Source organism: Neoarius graeffei, chromosome 20 (assembly GCF_027579695.1).
Source record: "Neoarius graeffei isolate fNeoGra1 chromosome 20, fNeoGra1.pri, whole genome shotgun sequence".
Lineage (NCBI taxonomy): Eukaryota > Metazoa > Chordata > Actinopteri > Siluriformes > Ariidae > Neoarius > Neoarius graeffei.
In genome coordinates this window covers 63578972-63595176 of record NC_083588.1, presented here as the reverse complement: position 1 = coordinate 63595176, position 16205 = coordinate 63578972, and the positions used below count along the sequence as shown (strand labels likewise).

The window sequence follows — 16205 nt, the reverse complement described above, 5'->3', positions numbered from 1 at the left end:
ACAATTGAGAAAAAAAAAGAGCATCCCAGAGAGGCAGAGTCTTTCAGAAATAAAAATGGGGCGGGGTTCACCGCTCTGTGAAAGACTGCGAGGGCAAACAGTGCAACAATTTAAGAATAACGTTCCTTAATGTAAAACTACAAAGAATTTGTGGATCACATCATCTATGGTACAGAATATCATTAAAAGATTCAGAGAATCTGGAGAAATCTCTGTATGCGAGAGACAAGGCTGAAAACTGACATTGGATGCCTGTGATCTTCAGGCCCTCAGGAGACACTGCATTAAAAGCAGACATGTGTCTGTAGTGGAAATCACTGTATGAGCTCAGGAGCACTTCAGAAAACCATCGTCTGTGAAAACAGTTCATTACTGCATCCATAAATGCAAGTAAAAACCAGATATAAACAATATCCAGAAACCCCGCCCCCTTCTCTGGGCCCGAGCTCTTTTATGATGCACTGAGGCGAAGTGGAAAACTGTCCCGAGGTCTGACGAATCAAAAGTAGAAATTATTTTAAGAAATCATGGACCCCATGTCCTCTAGTCTAAAAAGGAGAGGGACCAGCCGGCTTGTTATCAGTGCACAGTTCAAAAGCCAGCATCTGTGATGGTATGAGGGGGCATTAGTGCACATGACATGGGTAGCTTGTACATCTGGGAAGGCATCATTAAGGCTGAATGATATAAACACTTTTCAGATCAATATGCTGCCATCCAGACAAAATGTTTTTCAGGGAAGGCCTTCCTTCTTTCAGCAAGATGACGCCAAATCGCTTTCTGCACATATTAAAACTGCATGTGTGTGATTCCTCAGCTAGCCAAGGGCTACCATCATGACCGCCCGGGTTCTAGTCAGAGTTAAGCGGGTTATCGACTATGCTGTAAAGATCCGAGTGAAGCCTGACAACACTGGTGTCGTTACGGATGGTGTGAAACACTTGATGAATCCTTTCTGTGAAATCATGGTGGAGGAGGCCATCAGGCTGAAGGAGAAGAAGCTGGTGAAGGAGGTTGTGGCTGTGAGTTGTGGACCTCAGCAAGTGCAGGAGACCATCCGCACAGCGCTGGCTATGGGGGCCGACCGCGGCATTCATGTGGAGGTTTCCGGAAAGGACTACAACTCTCTCGGGCCTCTCCAGGTGTCCAAGATCCTCGCCGCGTTGGCCAAGAAAGAGGATGCTTCCCTCATCATCCTCAGGAAACAGGCCATTGACGATGACTGTAATCAGACGGGTCAGATGACCACTGCTGTCTTGTCGCCTCTGAGGTGACATTTGAAGGAGATAATTTGAAAGTGGTGCGAGAGATTGATGGAGGACTGGAGACGATTAAAATCAACATGCCTGCCGCGGTGACTGCTGACCTTCACCTCAACACACCCCGATACGCCACACTGCCTAACATCATGAAAGCCAAGAAAAAGAAGATCGGCAACGTGAAGCCAGGAGACCTGGGAGTGGATGTGAGCTCTTGGCTGGAGGTGCTGCGGGTGGATGAGCCTCCACAGAGGCAGGCAGGAATGAAAGTGGAGCCGGTGGAGGACCTGATGGGCAAACTGAAGGAGGCAGGAAGGATATAAAGGCGAAAGGAACAGGTGGAGCAGGACACATGGTCATTGTGATTTTTTTTTCCTTTCATTGCCACAAACCCTGAATCAAACCCCATGGACATCCTTGCATTATCTCGACCCTCTCACTGATCCTCTGACCACCTGGCTGGAGCAGAGTCTGCTCCCTTCTGTATTCTGACTCCAGCTTTGTTTGGTCCTTTGAACCTGCCCACTGTTTTATGTAGCAGTTTCACTCCAGGGGCGGCACGGTGGTGTAGTGGTTAGCGCTGTCGCCTCACAGCAAGAAGGTCCTGGGTTCGAGCCCCGGGGCCGGCGAGGGCCTTTCTGTGTGGAGTTTGCATGTTCTCCCCGTGTCCGCGTGGGTTTCCTCCGGGTGCTCCGGTTTCCCCCACAGTCCAAAGACATGCAGGTTAGGTTAACTGGTGACTCTAAATTGACCGTAGGTGTGAATGTGAGTGTGAATGGTTGTCTGTGTCTATGTGTCAGCCCTGTGATGACCTGGCGACTTGTCCAGGGTGTACCCCGCCTTTCGCCCGTAGTCAGCTGGGATAGGCTCCAGCTTGCCTGCGACCCTGTAGAAGGATAAAGCGGCTAGAGATAATGAGATGAGATGAGTTTCACTCCACAGTCTGGTGTAGATTAATGCCGAGAGACACTTTCTCATGTTTCAAGACAAAAGTGCTGATGTAGGAACAGTTGTTGCTTTTTATGCGGTGTTCTGTATATTTACTTACTTGGTACTCAAATTGGAAACCTTTCCCAGATTAGCACTTGTACACTACTTGATTTGAGCATGCGGTGTCTGTTTTCCGTTAACTTATCCATCCTGCTTCCAGTTGTTTGTTGTGAGAGTGTGTTTAATCGTGCACTCGTTATAAATAAAGGCCATTTTCTAATTAAAAAAAAAAACAACTGCATGCGTCCGTAGCAAAAGAGTCCGGGTGCTAAACTGGCCTGTCTACAGTCCAGACCTGTCTACCATTTAAAACATTTGGTGCATTATGAAGCGCAAAATACGACAACGGAGACCCTGAACTGTTGAGTAACTGAAAATGTACAGTGGGGCAAAAAAGTATTTAGTCAGCCACCAATTGTGCAAGTTCTCCCACTTAAAAAGATGAGAGAGGCCTGTAATTTTCATCATAGGTACACTTCAACTATGAGAGACAAAATGAGGGAAAGAATCCAGGAAATCACATTGTAGGATTTTTAATTAATTAATTGGTAAATTCCTCTGTAAAATAAGTATTTGGTCACCTACAAACAAGCAAGATTTCTGGCTCTCACAGACCTGTAACTTCTTCTTTAAGAGGCTCCTCTGTCCTCCACTCGTTACCTGTATTAATGGCACCTGTTTGAACTCATTATCAGTATAAAAGACACCTGTCCACAACCTCAAACAGTCACACTCCAAACTCTACTATGGCCAAGACCAAAGAGCTGTCAAAGGACACCAGAAACAAAATTGTAGACCTGCACCAGGCTGGGAAGACTGAATCTGCAATAGGTAAGCAGCTTGGTGTGAAGAAATCAACTGTGGGAGCAATTAGAAAATGGAAGACATACAAGACCACTGATAATCTCCCTCGATCTGGGGCTCCACGCAAGATCTCACCCCGTGGGGTCAAAATGATCACAAGAACGGTGAGCAAAATCCCAGAACCACACGGGAGGACCTAGTGAATGACCTGCAGAGAGTTGAGACCAAAGTAACAAAGGCTACCATCAGTAACACACTACGCCGTCAGGGACTCAAATCCTGCAGTGCCAGACGTGTCCCCCTGCTTAAGTTTGCTAGAGAGCATTTGGATGATCCAGAAGAGGATTGGGAGAATGTCATATGGTCAGATGAAACCAAAATAGAACTTTTTGGTAAAAACTCAACTTGTCGTGTTTGGAGGAGAAAGAATGCTGAGTTGCATCCAAAGAACACCATACCTACTGTGAAGCATGGGGGTGGAAACATCATGCTTTGGGGCTGTTTTTCTGCAAAGGGACCAGGACGACTGATCCGTGTAAAGGAAAGAATGAATGGGGCCATGTATCGTGAGATTTTGAGTGAAAACCTCCTTCCATCAGCAAGGGCATTGAAGATGAAACGTGGCTGGGTCTTTCAGCATGACAATGATCCCAAACACACCACCCGGGCAACGAAGGAGTGGCTTCGTAAGAAGCATTTCAAGGTCCTGGAGTGGCCTAGCCAGTCTCCAGATCTCAACCCCATAGAAAATCTTTGGAGGGAGTTGAAAGTCCGTGTTGCCCAGCGACAGCCCCAAAACATCACTGCTCTAGAGGAGATCTGCATGGAGGAATGGGCCAAAATACCAGCAACAGTGTGTGAAAACCTTGTGAAGACTTACAGAAAACATTTGACCTCTGTCATTGCCAACAAAGGGTATATAACAAAGTATTGAGATGAACTTTTGTTATTGACCAAATACTTATTTTCCACCATAATTTGCAAATAAATTCTTTAAAAATCAGACAGTGTGATTTTCTGGATTTTTTTTCTCATTTTGTCTCTCATAGTTGAAGTGTACCTATGATGAAAATTACAGGCCTCGCTCATCTTTTTAAGTGGGAGAACTTGCACAATTGGTGACTGACTAAATACTTTTTTGCCCCACTGTATATCAGGCAAGAATGGGACATTTCTCTTTCAAAACTACAGCAATTGGTCTCCTCAGTTCCCAAACGTTTACAGAGTGTTGTTAAAAGTAGAGGTGATGCATCACAGTGGTAAAAACACCCCTGTCCCAACTTTTTTGAACCATGTTGCTGACATTAAATTAAAAATGAGCATATATTTTTCAAAAAACAATAAAAATTCTCAGTTTCAACATTTGATATATTGTGTTTGTACTATTTTAAATGAAATATAGGGTTTTCATGATTTGCAAATGATCACATTCTGTTTTTATTTACAGTTGACACAGCGTCCCAACTTTTTTGGAATTGGGGGAGGAAATCAGAGCACCTGGAGGAAACCCACACAGGCACAGGGAGAACATGCAAAACTGACTGAAAACTGCATCACTGTGTGCTTTTTTTACTTATGCATATGAGTGAATTGCGCCCAAAGTCTTTTGTCTCTCAGGCCATTAGACTGTTCAACTCCTCCCGGCTCAGCAAAAATAAGACTCTGACTCTGCTGTACTCAGGACTAGTTACGCTGCTCATTTCATGTCCATTGCACTTTTCTGCTGCTTACAGATACCCCTTTTCCACCAAATCAGTTCCAGGGCTGGTTCGGGGCCAGTGCTGGTGCTGGTTCACAACTCGTTCAACTTGCGAGCCATCTGAGAACCAGTTTGCTTTTCCATAGCTCGCAGTGCTAAGGGAAGCCACGTCAGTTACGTTGCTACGTTTGCATAAACCTTGGCGTGAATATCGAAGCAAAAACAACACAGAAGCAGCAGCAGCAGCAACAACAACAGTAATAATAATAATGGCTGACTTCGCGTTTGTACAGCTGCTGCTTCTTGTCGCTTAAAAATGGCGATCTTTCGCGGTCTTGTTATTGTTGTTGGTCTTAACAACTCTGCCCCCCGCTGACGTAAGCGGTTCTTTCCTCTGGCCCAGCAGAGAGTTGGTGCTAGCTTGGAACCGGTTTTTCTGGCCCCAGAGCCAGTTCTTTGTCAGTGGAAACAGAAAACCCGGTTCCAAACTAAGCACTGGCCCCGAACCAGCCCTGGAACTGCTTTGATGGAAAAGGGGCATCCGTGTCTGCGTGGGTTTCCTCCAGGTGCTCCGGTTTCCCCCACAATCCAAAGACATGCGGTTAGGTTAATGTGGGACAGCCTTGGGCTGAGGTACCGAACTCCTAACTGCTCCCCGGGCGCTGTTAGCATGGCTGCCCACTGCTCTGGGTATGTGTGTGTGTGTGTGTGTGCGCGCGCTCATTGCTCACGTGCAGGGCCGTGCAAAGACCTTTGGAGGGGCAGGGGCTCAACATTCAAAAAAGGGCACTTGGAACAAATTTTTCACACAAGTTAACTTTATTCAAAACTAAATTTCAATTGCAACTGAACATTCTGTGTGTCTTGATAGAATATGTCGTGGACGTCGTCATTCAGCCTTAAGTTTTCGAAGCTGCTAGAATATGTTATTAACGCCGTCGTTCAAACTAAAGTTTCCGAATCTGCCACGTTAATGAAATGGATGGAGCAAACGGTTTAAATATAGCCTCGGCGGCTTCATTAAATGATAAACAACCCTACGCATTTACTGTTGTGTTCTAAGCTGCACAATATTGCATGTTCAGATAAGAAATGAAAGGAGACTTTCAGTGTGACCCACCATGCCGTTCCTCGCACTGTCTCCCACTGTCAACCGCCTGCATGCGCTTTCTGCATGGAGGCTCACTGAATGCATGACGTCACGGATTGATGCCCGCATTTACATAGAAAAACGTTATTTTATAAATCTATAATTTCATATATTATTGTCAAATTGTAGAGAATATTGATGTTGGAGCTAACTTATCTTTTACAAATATAAAAAAAAAAAAAACAGTCCCTATGAAAAGGGCACTTTGGACAGTAAACAGAAAAGGGGCAGGGGCTAGAGCACCTGTAGCACCGGTTCACTGCACGTGGGTGCTCACGTGTGTGTGTGTACACGCGCGCATGTATTCACTGCTTCAGATGGGTTAAATGCAGAGAGGAAATTTCACAAGTGTGTGATGAATAAAGTTGTGCTTGGCTTTTGCTTTAATTAAATGATACAGTCATAGAGAATTGATACCTGAATAGTTCTCATCTCATTATCTGTAGCCGCTTTATCCTTCTACAGGGTCGCAGGCAAGCTGGAGCCTATCCCAGCTGACTATGGGCGAAAGGCGGGGTACACCCTGGACAAGTCGCCAGGTCATCACAGGGCTGACACATAGACACAGACAACCATTCACACTCACACCTACGGTCAATTTAGAGTCACCAGTTAACCTAACCTGCATGTCTTTGGACTGTGGGGGAAACCGGAGCACCCGGAGGAAACCCACGCGGACACGGGGAGAACATGCAAACTCCGCACAGAAAGGCCCTCGCCGGCCCCGGGGCTCGAACCCGGACCTTCTTGCTGTGAGGCGACAGCGCTAACCACTACACCACCATGCCGCCACCTGAATAGCTGAAGTAATAATTAATATACAGCATGGGCGTCGCCACCATTGAATATGAAGGGGGCGTGTCCCCCTCACATTTCATAATTCTTCGTTTGGACCCCCCACATTTAACATAAAATATGAGTTCACCCAGCGCCGTTTCTATTGCTTCGTGAAAGAATCCATTCCACTTGATCGATAAGAGACACAGAGCACTGAAAATCCACTCCGGGGTTTCCGGGCGCTCCCTACAACAGCTCACCGCGCGCGAGGGAAGTGAATCTCAGCGCGAGCACAGAAATGTTGGTGCAGCTGCTGGAAAGTGGAGGAGGTGACGTCAGCCCCATTGCAACCTCACAATGTCTAGCTTTTGCTAAAACCTTATTCTTTTGTTATCTGCCCTCAAAATTAACCCTAGGACACGTTAAATTAATGTTCAACTAAACAGTGAAATAAGCTTAGCCTAATGGGGTATTCTTGGTTGATGGATTGTTTGCAGTATTTGCTCCTCCCCAGACACAATGGACATAAGGACATTCTTTACAAAGAAGCGAAAAGTCAGTCAAAATTTCCCCACAGGACAGGGTTTTTTTTTGTCCCAATGGAAATGTTAGTGCAGTTAGCTGGCTAGTCAATGTTAGGAGATGTATCAGCTAGCTTAATGTTAGCTATCATTTAATTCAAACCCAGTAGGCCTGCCTTACTGTAATGCCAAGAATGAGGTCAAGTCTGCTCTGATGATATTTATTGATTCCTTGTTTTGTCTGGTCTTTGGCAGGTTTCTGGAAAGTAAGATGGGAAATCAGTGTCTGGGGAAGGAATAGTAGAAAGGAAAGCGATGGAGAGAGATGGATGTTATTCCAGGTGGATTGTGAAGGAAAGGGGGATAAAAGTTATGAAGTGGTAGAAATTGTGGTGGCACCAATGTAAGAAGGAGTTATATCTATAAATCTATTTGTTATACTAATCTATAAAAGTTACTGTAGTACCACCATTGCATGTAGGTTGACAAAACTGCACTTGTTCATTGTGTGAAGTTCTCTTTTATGTGTCGTTGCTTGACACAGTATGATTGTGTGTTATGAAGACTGCATGATGCCATGCCATTTTTGTTATATCACTAAATCAGAAAAAAGTAAAATGCACCCACTAAAATCACTGTTGGTGGTGAACAAAATTGCACCTGTTCATTGTGTGAAGTTATTTTTTTGTGTCACCATTGTGTGATTTTGTGTTATGAAGTTCGCATGATGCCATGTCATGCCAGTTCATTGTGTGAAATTATGAATATTCTTATTTTTTAAACATACAGTTGAGGGTCACTATTGCTTGGCACAGTGGCATGTTGTGTTACATCTAAAACTAAATAAAAAAGTAAACACAAAATAAGTAAAATGCACCCATAAAGTCATTGTTGGTGATAAATTGTGTCACATTCATCTCATTATCTTAGGCACAGCAGTGGGTTTAAAAACAGGCTGATGAATATATGGACGAGTTGAATGAGGACTTATTGTTGAGTCTCTAAAATAGTCATTGAATTAAGTGACTTTTGTAGGTAAAATTAGGTGTTTAACAACCTGTTAAAAATACACCAGAATGCAGGAAATGGCATCTAATTAATTAATTAATTTTCTGGGGGACGACCCCCCCAGTGTGTCCCCCCCACATTAAAAATGCTTCTGATGCCCCTGATATACAGTGTTCTATGTGTGTCAGAAATGGCGAGGTAAGGCGAGGACCCAAGAGCAGACTCAAAACAGGCAGTGTACAGAAAAGAACTTCTTTAATGAAGTTGAGGGCAGAGGTACAATAGGGCTCAGGCATGGGTCCAGATCCCGGGGGGGGCATGCCCCCCCCAATTTCTGAAGAACATGAATTGTCCCCCTCCAAATAAAAAAAAATCCCCTAAATTATTCAAAATTGTACAAACAAATGTATTTTCAGACTTCACATTCTAGACAGAAATTGTGGAACAAATAATGTTTGACAAATACATTTCTGACTCTGCATTCCATCTCTGCATAGAATGAGTGGCATATGGGCAAAAAAAAAAAAAATCACTTGTGTCCCCCCCAATCCTGACATCAGATCTGCACCCCTGGGCTGCACCACCAGCATCACCACCATCTGCACCACCAGCGGTCAAAGAACAGGCCAAGAGGTCAAAACACAGAAGAGCAGGTAGGCACGGTCAGGGACAAAACAGGACAGAAAAAGCTTCACAAAAACTGAAGAAAACAGGGACAAGGGAAACCCAGGCAGAGGAAACAAAAACACAATCCAGAAGAACAGGCGGGGAAACGGGGCAAAAACTGGACAGAAAACTAGACAAAAAACCCATGGAACAATACAGGCAGGGGGAATCGAGAACTCCCAATACCAAAGGGCTGTAGCGAGGCGAGGACAGTCTGCAAGAGACAGTCTGGTAACTGGAGTAGCTCTAAACAGCTCTTAAGAAGGCCCTGGCTGATGGGAGAGGAGTGGTAGCAGGTGTGGGAGTGCCTTCAAGGAAAATGGCCTACAGCAGGGCAGGACTGAATTCCTGTCCCGGATCAGGCCTGGAGCCGGCATGGAAGTCCCACAAACTCAGGCATGGATGGACTGGACCGGACTGTGACAGTATATATATATATCGGGGCAATTTCTCAGAGACAACAAGGGAAGCCGAGCTTCCCCTAAAATTCTCTCCCCAAACTGCGGCATCTACGACGATGAATTCTCATTAAAACAATAACTTGCATAACATAATATATGCCCAAGATTGTATTTACGTTCATAACGATCCTGTAACTTATTTGAGTGATGTCTGACGAACTTGCAGTTCGCTATGAGAATCACCTTTGCTGCCAGGCTGTAACCAGCGTTGCCAGATACTGCTGACGTTTTCCAGCCAAAATATGTTCAAAACCCGCCAAAATCCACTTAAAACCGCCCAATCTGGCAACACTGGCTGTAACCTTTCTTATTTCAATGGGCTCTATGGCTGGCAGCTGGGTATCCGTTGCAGTCTATGAGAGGGCTCTGAACAGCCAATTTTGGCTAGTTGTTATTGGTTAAAATCGACAAAATTGTCACTTCCAGGGAAGCCGGGCTTCTCTGGGACTAAACGAGACAGTGGGAGGGGCAAGAAGCTGGGCTGATGAAGGATTATTGGAGGTAGTGTTTGAAAGACATGATGAGGGCGGGCTCTGTATTTTGGCGTCGGCGAGGAACACGGAAGTATGATCAGTCAGTCCCTAGCGGATGTCAAGAAAGTGTAGTCGGGTGCCAAAGTGCTGTCCGAATTTCTTTTCATATAAACGTTTCTTCTCATTAATGTCTCTGTACATTACTCTGTAAATAAATGTAAATATTACTCGTTGTGCTCCGTTAACTTTCATCCATTCTATCAGTTTGATCATTCGTGAATTCACTCGTTTATTTCATTTGTAGTTCAATCTGGTTGTAGGCTAGCTTGAGCCTTATTGGGATCTGCAGTGCTAGCTGCTAACAGAAATTGGTGAAGTCTCTGGAAAGCACAACCAGCTAGTATGACAGGGTCACAGACCATTTTCTGGAAAAGGAGCGGAGGGCAGAATTTGTGTATAAATAGTGTGCATCATATAATGTTCATGAATCTGAAGTGTGTATATTGTTCAGTAATGTTAAGAGAATGGTGGGCTCTGTGTTATAGGTTATACCTGGGTATAATATTCAAGGTTCTGTGTGTTGCATAGCCTACCTGGTTATGAATTTCCAGACTGTGTTGCAGAAGATGTTCAAGGATGTGTTGCACAGCTGGGTGTTGTGTTAAAGACTCTGTGTTGCATATCAGGGTATGATGTTCAAGGCTCTTCGTTGAATAGCCAGTGATTTTTGGATGTTTGATATTTTTGATGAAGGATATGAGGCACTAGCCTGGCAAGCCAGACTATAACATGAAATGTACAAGCAAAAATACTTTCTGCCACTAGGTAGGGTTGTCTAGTTCACTATGCTAATTGAGCACATCTTTCTATGCTTTGATATCCGGCCTACAGGTTTTACGATGAATGCGTAAAATGGGCTTCCCCTGTTTTAAAAACCAGCAGCCGCCACTGATATATATATATATATATATATATATATATATATATATATATATATATATATTTTATATATAAATAATAATCTCCTTCTCACCCCCGGGGGGGGGGGGGTGGGGGGGGGGGTGGTATCCATGTCATCCTCAAGCTCGGGTCCTCTACCAGAGGCCTGGGAGTTTGAGGGTTCTGCGCAGTATCTTCGATGTTCCTAGGACTGCGCTCTTCTGGACTGAGGCTTCAGATGTTGTTCCTGGGATTTGCTGGAGCCACTCTCCCAGTTTGGGGGTTACTGCCCCAAGTGCCCCCACTACCACGGGGACCACACAACCCTTGACCTTCCACATCCGTTCCAGCTGCTCTTTCAACCCTTGATACTTCTCAAGTTTCTCATGTTCCTTCTTCCTGATGTTGGCGTCAGCTGGGATCGCCACATCTATCACCACCACCCTCTTCTGCTCTTTGTCCATCACCACTATGTCCGGTTGGTTAGCCAGGATCTGTTTGTCAGTCTGGAAGCTGAAGTCCCACAGAACCTTGGCCCTGTTGTTCTCAGCCACCTTCTGTGGTATGGCCCATTGGGACTTGGGTACTTCTATTCCATACTGGTTGCAGATGTTCCTGTATACTATCCCAGCCACTTGGTTGTGCCTCTCCATGTACGCTGATCCAGCTAGCATCTTACACCCTGCTACTATGTGCTGGACTGTTTCAGGGGCTTCTTTGCACAGTCTGCATCTTGGGTCTGATCTACTCTGGTAGATCCTGGCCTCTATGGCTCTTGTGCTTATGGCCTGTTCTTGTGCTGCCATGATTAGTGCCTCTGTGCTGTCTGTCAGTCCTGCATTATCCAGCCACTGGTAGGATTTCTTGATATCAGCCACTTCCTCTATCTGACGGTGGTACATACCATGTAGGGGTTTGTCTCTCCAGGTTGTCTGTTCCTCCTCCTCCTCCTCTGCACTCTCATCAGGGTTCTGCTGCCTGAGACATTCACTTAGCAGTTCATCCTTTGGGGCCATCTTTCTGATGTATTCTCGGATTTTCGATGTTTCATCCTGGACCGTGGTCTTGATGCTCATTAGCCCTCGGCCTCCCTCTTTCCGCTTAGTGTATAGTCTCAGGGCGCTGGACTTGGGGTGGAACCCTCCATGCATGGTGAGGAGCTTTCTAGTCTTGATATCTGTGGCTTCTATCTCCTCCTTTGGCCAGTTTATGATGCCAGCGGGGTATCTGATGACTGGTAGTGCGTACATGTTGATGGCTCGGACCTTGTTCTTACCATTCAGCTGACTTTTCAGGACCTGCCTTACTCTCTGGAGGTATTTGGCTGTGGTTGACTTCCTTGTGGCTTCTTCATGGTTTCCATTAGCCTGTGGGATGCCAAGGTACTTGTAGCTGTCTTGGATATCACCTATGTTGCCCTCTGGTAGGTCAATCCCCTCAGTCCGGATCATCTTGCCTCTCTTTGAGACCATCCGGCCACACTTGTCCAATCCGAATGACATCCCTATGTCATCGCTGTAGATCCGGGTGGTGTGGATCAGCGAGTCTATTTCTCGCTCGTTCCTGGCATACAGCTTGATGTCATCCATGTAGAGCAGGTGGCTGATTGTTGCCCCACTACGGAATCGGTACCCGTAGCCGCTCTTCGTGATGATCTGACTGAGGGGGTTCAGGCCTATGCAGAACAGCAGTGGTGATAGCGCATCTCCTTGGTATATGCCGCACTTGATGTTGACTTGGGCAATGGGTTTTGAGTTGGCCTCTAGGGTTGTCTTCCACATTTCCATTGAGTTCTGGATGAAGGTCCTTAGGTTCCTGTTGATCTTATACAGTTCCAGACATTCCAGTATCCATGTGTGTGGCATTGAGTCGTAGGCTTTCTTGGAGTCAATCCAGGCAGTGCACAGGTTGGTCTGTCTCTTCTTACAGTCTCGGGCGACTGTTCTATCAACCAGTAGCTGGTGCTTGGCTCCTCTGGTGTTACTGCCAATCCCTTTCTGTGCCTCGCTCATGTATTGAGCCACATGCTTACTCATTTTTGCCGCAATGATGCCTGACAGGGCCTTCCATGTTGTGCAGAGACAGGTAATTGGCCGGTAGTTGGATGGGATGGGTCCCTTCTGGGGGTCCTTCATGATTAGGACTGTCCTGCCTTGGGTTAGCCATTCTGGGTGGGTTCCATCCCTCAGCAGCTGGTTCATCTGTGCTGCTAGGCGTTCATGGAGTGCAGTTAGCTTCTTCAGCCAGTACGTATGGATCATATCGGGGCCTGGTGCTGTCCAGCTCTTCATCTTTGACACTCTTTCTTGGATGTCTGCCATTGAGATGGTTACTGGTTCTTGTTCTGGGAGGTTGCTGTGGTCAGCTCTTAGGTCCACTAACCATTGGGCATCGGTGTTGTGTGATGCCATTCTTTCCCATATGTCTTTCCAGTATTTTTCCACCTCAGCTCTTGGTGGGTCTGACCGGTTGTTGTTCCCCTGCCACTGAGAGTACACCTTGGCTGGTTCAGTGGAGAACAGCTTGTTTATTCTCCTGGCCTCTCCCTCCTTGGTGTATCTCTTCAACCGGGTGGCCAGATGAAGAGATACACCAAGGAGGGAGAGGCCAGGAGAATAAACAAGCTATTCATTCATATATATATATACTGTATATATAAGGAAGCTAGATAATCAATTTATATTGACTACCGTGTTGGTAGTGGAAAAGCGGCATTAGTGCGTCCTTGTTTGTATTTTTGTTTTATCTCATCTCATTATCTCTAGCTGCTTTATCCTTCTACAGGGTCGCAGGCAAGCTGGAGCCTATCTCAGCTGACTATGGACGAAAGGCGGGGTACACCCTGGACAAGTCGCCAGGTCATCACAGGGCTGACACATAGACACAGACAACCATTCACACTCACATTCACACCTACGCTCAATTTAGAGTCACCAGTTAACCTAACCTGCATGTCTTTGGACTGTGGGGGAAACCGGAGCACCCGGAGGAAACCCACGCGGACACGGGGAGAACATGCAAACTCCACACAGAAAGGCCCTCGCCGGCCCCGGGGCTCGAACCCAGGACCTTCTTGCTGTGAGGCGACAGCGCTAACCACTACACCACCGTGCCGCCCGTATTTTTGTTTTTGTTTTGGATATTATATTATTATTACCTATATTATTTATGGTTTATTTTCTAATTTAGTGGCTTTTTATGTGTTCTTGTTGCAAATGCTGTTTTGCTTTTCTTATTTTCTGTCTATTTATTCATTGTTTACATGTTCGAAATAAACTATTATCAATCAATCAATCAATCAATCAATCAATCAATCAATCAATCAATCAATCAATCAATCAATCAACTTGATACTGTTGTATGGTACTATGCCTGCTTTAATTTATAGTACTATTCAACGTCTCCCAGCAGAGGATTGGTTCCCTTTTGAGTCTGCTTCATCTCAGGGTTTCTTTCTCATGTCCTCTCAGGCAGTTTCTCCTTGCTGCTGATGCCTCTGGTTTCCTCAATAAGCATCTGCAGTACATTTTATTTTGTATGTTTACTTTCTTGTGTCTTGCTAAGTGTTAACCTTATGTGCTGATGTCATTCACACTCTGTACGAGATGGAAAAAAGATAAAAGAAGAACATACAGCATGCTCACACACATTTCCATACACTCCAGGTTTATAATCTAAAGCTGCGTTGTGACGATAAGCACTTTAGCACTAAAATGAAGTTGAATTGAACTTATATACAGCTTTGAGGAAAAAATAAATAAATAAGAGACTACTTTTATTGGTGGTCACTATTAAAAGTGGTCTCGCTAATATTTTTTTCTCCTCATAGCTGTATGTTGCTGTATTTTAGCCATCAAGGGTTCTGGAAGCGTTCCTACATTTTGGCATTTTATATTTCCATGCTTCTGTAACTTCACACTGCTCCAACACAGAATCTAATGCCCTGCTATCGTTAAAACAATCAATCACATACATTAGCCACAGGGATATTTATAGTAATACCACTTCTGTGGGCAGGTTCATGTTTATCTTGTGTACAGCATAAAGTGTGAAGATGAGTGATGTTACCTTCTCATATTGGTGACAAAGAAAAAAAGCAATGACAGTTACATCAATGGGTAAATTTATGTTTACTGCTAGGCAGATCAGATGCTCGCTGTGAAAACTGTCCATGCAGACATTCATCTAAAGCCCTGTCCACATGGCAATGGATTCAGGTGAATCTGATAAAACTGTTTATCGTTTCGGCCTGGCGTCCACATGGCACCGGCGTTTTGGGTGCCCCACAACGATATTTTTTGAGAACGGGTTCCAGAGTGGAAAAATCTGGCAACGGCGCCGTTGCGAAGTCGTCTGGATGAGTAGAACGGATTTGTTTATGATGACGTCACAACCACATGACTAGAACAAGCAGCACTCTCGCTGTTTAGTATGAACCACTGCATTGCATTCACTTTTGTATACAGCTTTTCTTTTAAATAAACAAGTAACTGAACCATTTCTTGAATTTCTTTTTTTTTATTGGATAAGACTGCTTTTCAAAATGTTCACACACAATATAGAAAGTTATATAAATTATATAAAAATGCTTTTCAAAATGTTCACACACAATAAGAAAATTAAGTTATATAAAACTATGCACACTAATAAAACTAATTTGTACACACAGAAGGCACGATTTCCTCGTGGAGTCGCAGCCATCTTCTTCTTGTTGTGTGTTTGTTCCTGAGAGTGCTTCACACCGGGTAGAAGAAGGGGTTTATGCGCATGCGTCTACTTCTTCTATTGTTCTGGTGTCTCCGATGGGACCGTCTTACAGCACCCCTAGAGGTGTGGCATGTGTATTGCATCGTTTTCAGCAAGCGTTGCGTTGCCATATGTACCTGATATTTTACTGATCCGTTGCCCATGTGGACGCGATATTTTTTTTTTATAAAATCTCGTTGCCGTTGTCGTGTGGATGTAGCCTAAGTTTCCAAACCTGCCATTGCTTAACTCTTGAATATTTTCTATTGTGAATAGTGTCATTAAAAAGCTTATAATCTCTGCTTTCCACAGAAATGTATCTGATTAAGATCTGTTCAGTACTTTGGGAGTAACAGCAGGTTGAAGTCGGTACAACAGAATAAAAACTCTGCTCGCAGGACGTCAGGAAACTGCCGGTGCTTTTTGAGTCCTGGAAAAGCGTTCAGGCTCTCTCTCTCTCTCTCTCTCTCTCTCTCTCCTGATCGGTTTCCCACTGGATTACTCATCAATATCAATCAGAGCAGCCCTGTGATGACCTGGCGACTTGTCCAGGGTGAACCCCGCCTTTCGCCTGTAGTCAGCTGGGATAGGCTCCAGCTTGCCTGCGACCCTGTAGAACAGGATAAAGCAGCTTTAGATAATGAGATGAGATGAGATATGGGGAAGAGAGGAAGGGGGGAGGGGGGAAAAGGTGGGGAGAAGGGGGGGGGGG

The 16205-nt window shown here is 45.0% G+C and overlaps 1 pseudogene; it reads left to right on the top strand.

The window, feature by feature from the left end:
• The first annotated feature begins 812 nt into the window (after positions 1-812).
• Positions 813-1582, top strand: LOC132868915 (electron transfer flavoprotein subunit beta-like; annotated as a pseudogene).
• The last annotated feature ends 14623 nt before the right edge of the window (positions 1583-16205 follow it).